This window comes from Lytechinus pictus, chromosome 11 (genome assembly GCF_037042905.1).
Source record: "Lytechinus pictus isolate F3 Inbred chromosome 11, Lp3.0, whole genome shotgun sequence".
NCBI classification, from domain to species: Eukaryota; Metazoa; Echinodermata; class Echinoidea; order Temnopleuroida; family Toxopneustidae; genus Lytechinus; species Lytechinus pictus.
The window spans coordinates 601,937-614,200 of record NC_087255.1 but is presented as its reverse complement, the minus strand read 5'-3'; the positions used below and the strand labels follow the sequence as shown (position 1 = coordinate 614,200).

Genomic DNA, 12,264 nt, shown 5'->3' with positions numbered 1-12,264 from the left:
CAGCAGGCGAATTGGTTTCAACCCGCATACCGCCCAGGCAAGCAAAACAAATTGGCGACGAAATTCACGACGTCGTGAATTTCGTCGTGAATAATTCGTGACGAGATTGGCGACGAAATTCACGATGTCGTGAATTTCGTCGCCAATTTCGTCGTGAATATTCAAATTGACGACGAAATTGGCGACGTCGTGAATTTCGTCGCCAATTTCGTCGTGAATATTTGCGATTTGGTCTATTTGCGATGTCCCTTCAGGGCCACCATAAAAATACCCATCCTTTTTCATGATTGACAAACATGAATCGAATGTCCCATTGGGGGATTTGAAATCTCATCTTTTTAGGTTGGAATATCAAAAATGTTCAGCTTGCGCTTCGCGCTCGCATTATTTAATGGTGAAATATGTATCGTCTTAATGGCTAACTGCAAAACATCCTTAACAGGTCCCTTTTCGACCAGGCCAGAAAGAATATTTAACATTTCTGCTCGCGCTTCGCGCTCGTGGTAATTATCTAGTTACATACGCGTCCTGTTCAGATTCACAAACATTGCCCAAAATGTTCAATTTTCAGGACAAAGTACATGAAATTTCATTTTTTAGATTACATAGGGCTTAAGATATTATGACACATTTATGTTGCTTATAAAGTAAAGCTAGGAAATGACTGTTAGGACATGGGCGTTTTGCCCCCCCCCCCCCAAAAAAAAAAGGAAAAAAAAAGAAGAGAGAATCAAGACTAAGAAAAAATAGAGAGAAAAGAAAAGGGATTAGGATGAAATATAATATTATTTTCCAAATATTATGTCAAAATATATCACAACCTTGTATTTTTGTAATAAAAATGTCAGCATATTTGCTTGCTCGCTTCGCTCACAGGCAACTTCTTATTAATTTTATGCGATACACCATATCGAGCCCCCTCGAAATTGTTGGCTCATTACGGCACTGGGACAACCCCTTCAAAGAAACAAAAACAAAAAATCAATTTTGAGCGGCCGATCAGGGAAAATATGGGTGGAAAAATGGCCCCTCACCCTGTTGGCGGAAGCTGGGTCCGCCCCTGACTTAGGCTTTCAGGATATAATACATGAAAAATCTATTAAAAAAAAACATATCGCGCTTTGCGTTCTCATTATTTATTTAGGCCTTGTGAGATACCTCAATTTGTTTTTAAGAATGAAATCTCAGATTTTCTTTGACGTCTACCCCCCCCCAATTTCATTTATTTTTTTTTAACTTGGTGCCCTCGCCAACCCCCCCCCCCCCCCCGTGCACCCATGCTGAATAAATACGCCACTGATGAGGAGAATTAGTCGATTGCTTCGAGATTGCATTATTCCCAAGAGGTTATCATTAATATTATTGAAGGGTATTCTAACACAACAGTACAGAAACTACAGCTCCCGTTCACACAATATTCTAGTAGGGCCTACTCTGAAGTTCAACCAAATTGAACCCCCCTCCCCCCCCCCCCAAAAAAAAAAAAAAAAAAAAAAACGCTCGTTTTTTTCAATGTGATTATAAGATAATTCAAAATCCATTTAAGGCACTTAAGTTAGCCTGGCCGAGAGGGATTGGGCGCCATTTTTCGAAAAGTACACATATGGGCGCCAAGAATCAGGTCAAATTTCCACCCCCCCCCCCCCTCCCTCCCCACGAAATCCTGGACCCGCGCCTGGGTTCTATAACAATCAATTTAGGGGGGACGTCGTAGAAAACAAACTGACAAGCAAAAAAAAGGTTCTCAACTAAAAATCTAGGGGAGACCGTCCCCCACCTCAAATTTAGGGGGAACCCCCCCCCCCCCGCTTATTATTTCGACATAGCGATATATTCTATCTTGTCAAGTCGATATGTCCACATGGCGAGATATGAAGTGTACAAGTCCCGGCGAGAATCCCGATATATCGCTATGTTGACATGTAACTTATTTAAGTCGACTTGGCAAGATAAAATATCTCGCCATGTTGACATATAACTTTTTATAAGTGTACTGACTTGGCAGGATAACGTATCGCGCCATGCGGACATAATAAGCTTATTTAGTCGACATGGCAAGATAAAGTATCTCGCCATGTCGTCAAGTCGATGGCATTTTAGAGGCTCCGTATGGCGTCTAGATGGTAAATTTCCGGGGGGGGGGGGTAACAGTCCCTGACGAAAAAAATGTGGGGATAATATTTTCCTTGAAGTAGATGTCAGGTGACGATTGTCCTTTGGGTCACCGTTATTTGTTATCAGATTTTCGTAAAATTTATTTATTCTTATAAAATGTATTTGATATAAATATTTTCAGCCCGAAGTACCCCCCAAAACAAACTGCGTATCTGAATACTCGTGCGCGTGTTTAGAGTTAGACCTAGTATCTGGGCATTCTGAGTACATTTTATTATTATCGAAATCAATAAGGCGAGCGCGAGCAGAAAATATTTGATATTCCGATCTGAGAAAGGGTGAATTTAAACACTATTTTAAGTACTTTGTCGGAAAATTCTGAAGGAGGGGGGATTCTACAAAACGTCGTGGCATTTCTGTCATTCATCATACCTACCACTAGATTTCCAAGAGGTGCTGCCTATGGAAAATAACACACGCAGCACCTCAAAATGTTTGGGGTGGTTCAGCACCCTCAGCACCCCCGCTTCCCTTACAAAAAATTCCTGCAGTACTTTAGTGGTACTCTGTTGTACCTGTGTGATACTTCTGTCATACACGACGGTACCGCAGAATTACCACAGGACTTCTGTGGTATCACTCTGTGATAGTTCTGTCATACTTCTGTGGTACATGAAAATATGAAAAGTTCATGCAATACCTTAATGGTACTCTGTCGTACCTGTGTGATACTTCTGTTGTACATAACTGTATACAATATCACTCTGTGATAGTTATGTCGTACTTCTGTTGTACATGAAAATTCTAAAATATCCTGCAGTACTTCTATGACAACCCTGCGATACTTCTGTTGTATATGAACATTTTTTAAATGTCCTGCAGTACTCCTATTACTACGCACTTCTATGGAAACCCTGTGATACTTCTGTGGTACATGAACATTTTGAAATTTCCTGCAGTACTCGATCCTATTAAAGGCACTTTTATGGAAACCCTGTGATACTTCTGTGGTAAATGAAAATTTTGAAATTTCCTGCAGGACTCAATATAGGCACTTCTAAAATTCTATGGCAACCCCAGTGCTATACTTTCAAAATTTCCTGCGGTACTTCTCATGCAGCCACCCCAGAAATATGACTGAAACTGTATCACAGACGTTATGGTGTATTTTCTGCGGTACATGAAAAATTTAGTTTCCTTCAGTAACTTGCATGGAAGCCCTGTTTGTACCACAGACTAATTTTTTTTTTATTTCCAGTGAGGGATTTATCTTTTTTCTTCAGTTTCGGGAGAGGTCAGTAGCGTATTGAGTCTTATATTTTTAGAAGGCCATATGGCTTAAAAGGGCACCATTCATTTTAAAAAGTACAATTTTTTATATGAAAATTTAATTTTGTGATAGCTAGATTGTGACATATAGGCCCTATTTGAAAATTATATTTCACCCTGTCCCATTGTGTAGGTCTATATCAGCGAGGGGGGGGGGTATGCCTACTGAGACTCAGAGGTTTTAAGTTTGATAGCTTCTATTTCTACGAGAAAGGGTACTATACGTACTAGATCAAAACTAGGAGCAAAGCGCGAACTGAAAAATGCGAAAAATTATTGACCCCAAAATGGGCAACTTATATTTTGAGGACTCTTGTTCGTTTTCAGGGTTATTTCTTTTTCATGCACTCTTTTAAATTTCAATTATCATTTGTTTTGTTTGTTCACCACTTATTTTTCATAAAAAAACAGGATGAATAATAAAAAAATTTACTACATTTAAAAGGGTACGTGTTGAAATATACAGGACACACCTAACACCCTTAGAGCTTAATGGTTGTGAGGAAGCCGGGTTGAATTTCCCAGAGATATTGTAATGAATAAAAACATAAGCATGAACGTATTATTCTACTTCATCCATCTCTTTCTAACAATACAAGAAAATAATTGAAGGGGAGGTCAAGGCTAGAGATAATCAATAAATAGAGTAAAATTCACAGAGCAAAATGCTTAAAATTTATTCAAAATCGGATGACAAATAACGAAGTTAAGTTGAATTTTAAGGATTTGCAATATTCCCATGAAACAGTTTTATTTAGGCATGTCTCATGAATATTCATTAGGTGGGCTGATGATGTCATATCCCATGTTCTTTTGTACATTATATGAAATTAGGTTTATTCAACATATTTCTACCAAGAACTTAAACAATTGGAATGACAACTGATTAACCGCATTAGTTATTTAATGCAGCAACTTCATTACAATGGAGACACATTATTTACACATGTATTGAAAAAATTAGATAATCATAATTTCATATCTAACATTAAAAAAAAGGAAAATGGGAATGTCACATCATCAGCCCACCAAATGAATATTCATGACGATGTGCACACTATCTGTTTCCACAAAATATTGATAAACAATTAACATAAGAAAGTTCAGCGTTGAATGTTGATTAAAAAATAAATCTCAGTTAAAATGCTATCTAAGATTTTGTTTTACATGTTTGATAACCAAGTTTTAATGCGATACTGGCCCCTTGAAGTTTTTATTGCGAGAAAATACATTTTTCCAAGTTTCCCATCTATTTTTTTTATTTATTTTTTTTTGTAAAAAGGACCTATTTTCTTACAAATATATTTTTACAAATAAAATTACTTCAATATTTGTTTTCCTATTCACAATATTTTTTTCTATTTTACAGGTGGAATAGGATAAACTAAAAATAGGATATTTAATTTCCATTTTAAGGCCTATTTTTTTTTTTTTTGCTTTATATCCCCGGTTTATATCTTTGCAACCTTGCAATATGTTAGCCAGGCTGGTTTATATCTATTTCTTTTTAAATCAAATAAATTTGTATATTTTCAATCTATTTTTATGATGCGAGGCTATATATAGTTTGTAAATATGTTTTTAATTGCAAGAACAATCTTGTATCTCTGTTCACATATGATGGCAGTTTATTTTGCTTCTTTTTTCTAATTTGTATGAAGTTTGTATCTATATATTTTCAAACTATTTTCCATCCTTAAAGTGTCACGACCGATGTCATATTATTTTTTTACCTCGTTGGCAAAGTTATTATCTTTTCTTATGTTTCGCTTCAAAATGGTATCTTTATATTTGCTTGTCTTGCTCCTCCACCCCTTATCAAAATATCCTGCCGGCACTTGATCTAAGATTATTTTCTTTTACTACTTGAACCTTATAAAGGGATCTTTCCTTCGATCGCAAGAAAGGATAAAATGTGTGTTTTTGAAAATAAATAAAATGAAAAATACATTGGATTGGAGCTGTGATTTTCCTCATTGCTTTCTTTGTCATCCTACTTGCATACTAGTAGGCCTATATAACATATTTTCAGTAAAAGCCCTGGTTTTAAATTGTGAGACATGTTTTTAAATCCTATCCTTATATTAAAAAAAAGAATAAAGAGAAAGAAAAAATTAAGAGACATAGAAAAGAAAAAGAAAGGAAGAAGAAATAAATATTTGAATTTTACTTTATTCAATTACTTTACGTTAATAATATGATATATATGATGGCGAAAATAGTCAAATTGTCTGGTTGCCAAGTAAAAAGTAAGACCCCTCCCCCAGTGGCGTACCTAGGATTTTTCACAGGGGGGGCAAAATCGGCCGCCAAAAAATTTGACAAGCAAAAAAAAAAAAAAAAAAAAAAAGTCTTCAATAAAAAAATATAGGTTTTCGTTCCAAAAAAAAATTTGACAAGCAAAAAAAAAAAAAAAAAAAAAAAAAAAAAAAAAAAAAAAAGGAGCGTCAGGGGGGGGCAGGTATATGTCTTTTGTATGGGTTGTGGCTCGTCAGGGGGGGGGCAGAGTGCCCCCCCTGCCCCCCCCCCCCCCCGTAGGTACGCTAGTGCCCTCCCCGTACAAACGCACGGACTGCGGCTATATAGCTATAGTAATTTGCACGCGTATACGTGTTTCCGGTTCCGCCATTTGAAAAAAAACGTTCGTAACTGCTCAGCTGAACCTGAAGCTTGATGAAGAAGGCCGTCAATATTTCAACAAAAACTAACAGAATATGGATCAGATTCGGACAACGACTTCTTAAGACATTCACACAACAGGCTAAACAGTAAGTTAGATCCATTTTTCGTAGTTTGGCGCGGCATGCACTTAAATTTCTTCGACTTTTTAATCATTACAGTACGGCCACTGCACTGCCGTTGTTCCCGATCGCTTAACGGGTGGGGGCTGATCTGCGGTGTGCGCGGCCAGGGAAGGCCAACGGCTGGCTAGTATTGATGGCGGCGGTGAGGATGTTTGTATTGTCATGATTGTAGCCAGGTCAGGGGTGGCCTGGAGGCGTTTGGGGGAGTGAAAGTAATATACTGTACGTATGGTCACTCCCCTAACGCCTGGCGTATATAGGCTCCCACACACCAAAGGAAAATGCAACTAGGGCCTATAATATAAAAATTCGCCAAACTGCTAGTTAAAAACTTTATTTTTTAGATTCCAGTTTTAACACTTCTGTACATGGGTAAAAATATTGGTTGGCAACGTTTGGCAAAAAAAAGGATAGTTATGGTTACAAAATGATGCCAGAATTATGTGAATTAATTAAAGTAGAAGAGAGTTTAGTTTACTTCCACTTGTTGACATCGCCATCTTTGATCCTTTGTAAATGCAACCTAGTTACGTAACGCGTATAGAGGGCGGCAAAATCATGAGCGGTGCTAGATTAAAAAGTGCTAAAATGTCCAACCACTGAACTAGAAATACAGAGAAAACATATTGCATCTTGCCTTCTACGGCGCATTCTCGAACAATTGACCTAGCAAAATGGCGGCGGTCACTTATCGAGTTCGCTGGCGATGTTTTGCTTGGGTGTACACGACTTCCACGTATTTCTAGTTCAGTGATTGAAGCGGGTAGTGCTGTGTCGATAGGCCTCATATCGACATTGATGTCGACATACGAAGGATTTTCAAAATTACGACATGTCGACATGCACGCACCCACATCGACATGTAAATATAAAATAAAAAGAGGTCTAGCCTAAAGTCACAAGTGTAAAGCTTAGCTGAGAAGTTAGAAGCATTTATCCACAGTAATTGGCGCGATTAAAAGGTTTATTCAGCTTAGCAGCGCATTAAACGAAAAAATAATACCTGCGAGCTGTGCAGCAGCAGAAATACGTCAGTGTGGGGCCGGCCTGCCCGATCGAGCCGGCCGGCCTCGATCCCGACTCGCTCTAGATCTATATCTAGCGCTATAGCGAGCTGAGCGTAGCATAGTAGCATTCACCGTACCCATCCATCGCGCGCTATTCACCGTGCTTGATAATACGTTGCTCCTAAATGCATTACTTTTCACATAAACGTGAGCAGCAGCGAACACGTGTTTTTGTCAAAGTTGTGACCGCCGCAATTCAGCGCTTACTTCATATCACGAAGTCACAGAAAACTTCCCTTCATTTGTTTGGAGATTGTTGCACGGATCGCCGCGGAAGTGATACTGAAATTATCGGTCGATTTTCATTATTTTTTATAGTCAATTTGAGGAGCTTGCGTTTGCAGCACATGTGTACCAGCGTATAATACGCAATGATCACTGTTGTAATTGGTGATTCTCAAATTGACTCCGAGTGTTATTGCGCAATGTTTTCGAGACCGGATCGTGGTACAAAAAATGTGGATTAAATCGGTTATTTTGGAAGTGAATTCACTCCAGCTTGGTAAAAAATATGTTTTCCCGAACTGAGCCTGTATTATATAGATCTAGTGTGGGGATATCACTCGTGTCAAGGTGAATACATTTGATTGAGAGTGTTGTTCCACGATCGAATGCTTTTTTTATGTTAGGGAGCCTAGGCTAAATTACGGTCCCCTTTTCATGTCGACATTGTCGATGTCGGGATTAATTTTTAAGCGACATGTCGACATTGATTATTGTTTCCGACAACAGCACTAGAAGCGGGACATTTTAGCACTTTTTAATCTAGCACCGCTCATGATTTTGCCGCCCTCTATACGCATCACGTAACTAGGTTGCATTTAACAAAGATGGCGATGTCAACAAGTGTAAGTAAACTCTCTTCTACTTTTATTAATTCATATAATTCTGGCATCATTTTGTAACCATAACTATCCATTTTTTGCTAAACGTTGCCAACCAATATTTTTACCCATGTACAGAAGTGTTAAAACTAGAATCTAAACATAACTAACAGTTTGGCGCATTTTTATAGTTGCATTTTTCTTTGGTGTGTGGGAGCCTATAAGTATAAATGCCAGGCGTTAGGGGAGTGACCATACGTACAGTATATTACTTTCACTCCCCAAACGCCTCCAGGCTAGTCAGGGGCCCGTTTTTCAACACCGTCGTAAGTCTAACTTCTTGACTAAATCAAAGATAGTAAGCTACTTGTCCGCTAACCATTTCAAGAAAGGCAAGATCGGGGGCGCTAATGCAGTTTCGCACCCGTCGATTACAGTGCTAGCATACCTCATCACCAATAGGCTAGCAATACTTGGTCCCAAATCATGTCTTGTCATGACTAGCCTGGAGGTGTCTGGGAGTAAAATTATTTCTACTACATGTATATGTAGGCTTACTCCCCATGATGCCTGGCAAGGCATTGGGCCACACGAAGGAGAGTTTTTTTAGAATCAAGTCCGGCCTTCTATGAACATGACAAACTTACGAAAAGATGTGAAGTCAATTCACCCTAAATATCATCAATATCCCTCAAATAGCTTCATTTAAGCACTAATTTCTCTTCCGGTTGATAAAATATGGATCCGTCTTTAATTTCCAAAATTGTTCGTCTAATTAGCTAAAGGACGCATGTTTTATCTGCATATTAAAGACACTACATAGAAAAGACTAGGCACAAAGACTATTATACATGTAAATCGATGCAAAGCATTACGCGATGTCGGCAAAGTGTCCAATCTTCTTATTGTAAAGACTTTAGCGACAATAACAGACTGTGAGTAAGGTTAAAATGCTGCTCTACTTTTAATGTTTTCATTGATTTTATGTTGAATATTATTAAAGAATATGACTCTTTGCACCTGAATTGTAACACTGAAATATGGAAATGAAGAAGTTTTATCATCATGTATTTTTATTAATCTCCAAATAAAATTTTACTATGTCACTCAAATTAATTTCATTTCATTAAAGATTCAAAGAGGGATCTCTGGATGATCGAGCAGCAAGTCCAGCATTATGTGGGAAAGATACTACAGGTGTACACTGAAAAGGCCATGTTCATGTACAAGACACGGTTGGAGTTCATAAAAGGTGATTATGTAGGCATTCACTTCAGTAGATATTATAATTGCAAAATTAAGCAGATTGTATTCATGCAGTGGCATACAGTGTAATCCTTGTTAGAAGATGTAGATTTATTCTTCATTTTTTTATTAAAGAGTTTCAATATGTGCTTATGACAATTTGTTTGCATTATAAATTGTTTTTCACTCTTCGGCTTAGTTTGCTTTATAAGCAAGAATATGCTAAGAGAGATAGCCGCAAGGACCTCATGATCCGATAGGTATGTACTTGTGAAAAAAGATCTAGATGGTGGCAAAACACCTTATTTCTTGTATTTTTATGTTGTTCATGTTATCGTAATGGTACGTGTGTTTTTTTCTACAGATTAAGCTGCCTCGTGCTATACAGACGTGGATAAAAACAAGCTGTCTAATGAATGGTGACTACTCAAGAGGAGCCAGAAAGTCAACTAAGGCCAGGGTATTTTGGGAGTTGATATGGCCGGGGAAGGGGGGGGTGGGGTTTCCAGGGCCCCCCCCCCCCCCCCCTCCCTTGAGATCTCGACCGCACAATCGCGTCTAACATTGGCACATGGGTTGTCTAGGGCATAATTTACAAAATTAAATTGTAAATTATTTCACGCAAATTGTTATTAAGTGATAATACTAATTTATGCGTAATTAGAATACAAAATCATACTTTTTCCTCTATTGCATTGACTTTGTACACAAAACCACGTTTTTGAGCAATTTTTGGATGACATGTACTTACATTATGTCACGTTATTACAGAACCATGTACCGGGTGACACAAGATTGGTCTCAATAGATGCACAAGACTAGAAAGAGGCATGTTTAAAAAAAATTGTGCGACAGCATGGTCGCAAATTTTTTGGAAGGGGGGGGGGGGTCAAATTGGTCCAATTTAACTAAGGGTTAATAACTGGGAGGCTGCCTTTTTACTTTCAAGTCTTGCACATCTTTTGAGACCAAATTTGTGATGCCTGGGTACGCTGTTCCGAAATTTCGCAACATTTTTATGTACTAATCCAACACAAATACTGTTTCTTGCTAAAAATTCACAATTAGTATACCAGTACTATACATTTATCAAGATTAAAGTCAAATTATTTAATTACATTTATAATCATAAAAGCTTTGATAAAGTATAAAAAAAACCAAAGAGTTGTATACTTGTATGAAAATTTTCAAAAATAATGAAAGGTAAAAGAAAACAAGATTACAATGTCCATTGCAAGGGGGCTAGTCTATTCAGGATAATTGGGATTTTATTCAGTTTTTAATTGACATAACATTATGACAAGATCCCTCCATTTAGTGTATAAACAGCACATGGCCATGATTGAAATTCATATAACATTAAAGTATGCAGACCAGGCAGCTACATGTACATGTAGGACTCACTGCTTGTCAATTCTATTGTCTGCCAGGGTCAAGTGACATACAGTGCACATGTATAACGTGTGTGAAAGTACATAAGAAAATCAGCTTTTTATTTTTGTACTGTAACATTGGGTGAACTGGTGATCACTTTGGATATGATGCTCTTCATATTGGTTTATTTTATGTATATGAATTTTTGGATAATCATTAAGAATTAAAGCTACTTACTTAATATATGGAAGCATAAGCCCATCAAAAAACAGAATTATGTCATGTACAGCTAATTCATTTTGCGTGATATTACAATTGTAATTGTTTACTTGAGCAAGTAATTTGAATTGCTGCATGACCTAAACAATGACATGTTCCAATTTGAATAGTAACATGACCTAAAGAAGAGTTACTCCACGTCGATTGAGAGTGCTTATGTTAAATAATTGATGTTGCTACTTCAAATAATTGAGGTCAATCAAATTGGTCATAATTATTCAAGTCAATTTTGAGCTATATGTCATAATTAATTAGGTCATATACTAATTGAAATTACTAAATGACTCGAGTAGGTATGAATTCACGTTGCCACATGACCTTAATTATTTTATGTAGCAACATCAAGTATTGAACGTCATTTAGTTATCAATTATGACATGTAGCAAATCAAATTACATGCCGCAATTTCGTGTTTATGATGGGCTCATGCTTACATTCATATATAACCCTTCAATACGTAGTTGGAGCAATTCTTAGACAAGAAGACTGTGTAAAACAATGATATGCCTATTCAATGTCAAAAAGGTTAATGTCTCAATAGATTTGATCTACGTTTTGGCAAAGTAATCTTATGTTCATATTTTTTCTAACCTATGGTGAACATTCTAAATCATGTGAAATTCATTCAAAAATATCTTTCAGTATTTATGGACTTCAGTGAATTCTGAGCAAAATGAAGTGATTATGATTACGTTCATGTACTTAAAGTTTATACTGGTGATCAACACATCATAATTTCATCCCTTACTGTATGTGCACCATGCATTATCTGTACATGCAGAAGTGGTTATCCATTGTTTCATAACATGGTTGAGTAAAGGATGTTCTGCTTTTAGTATTAAGCCAATCGGGTGTTGACAAGAAGGGGGAAATGCAATTGCTCAGCTATTACAGGTTTTTTTGCAACCATAATACTGGTTAAGCCTTGGTTACATTCGCCGGCTCGTGGCCTTACGTCGAGTCAAAATTAGCAGTTTTAATCATCCTTGTACCAGCTACTACCAGCTACACGTGGGTGGTTTGTACAGGAATACCTAAAACTGCTGATTTTGTCTCGCCGTAAGGCAACCGGTCAAGGAATGTGACCAAGGTATTAATAATAATCGCTTATTGTTGTGTTAGAGGGAAGGATTCTGGGTCGAATCTAGCTTTCTTTATGTGATCTCAAAATGGCAGCAATGTATGAATAGTGAAAGTAGTTCATGTGGCATCTCAATGTTGGTGGAT

The 12,264-nt window shown here is 37.3% G+C and overlaps 1 long non-coding RNA gene across 1 annotated transcript; it reads left to right on the top strand.

Moving 5' to 3' along the window:
* The first annotated feature begins 6,077 nt into the window (after positions 1 to 6,077).
* LOC135155997 (uncharacterized) lies at positions 6,078 to 9,875 on the top strand. Its single transcript, XR_010295127.1, has 3 exons — positions 6,078 to 6,212; positions 9,272 to 9,391; positions 9,749 to 9,875. It is a non-coding gene; the product is annotated as an uncharacterized LOC135155997 (long non-coding RNA).
* Positions 9,876 to 12,264: the final 2,389 nt, after the last annotated feature.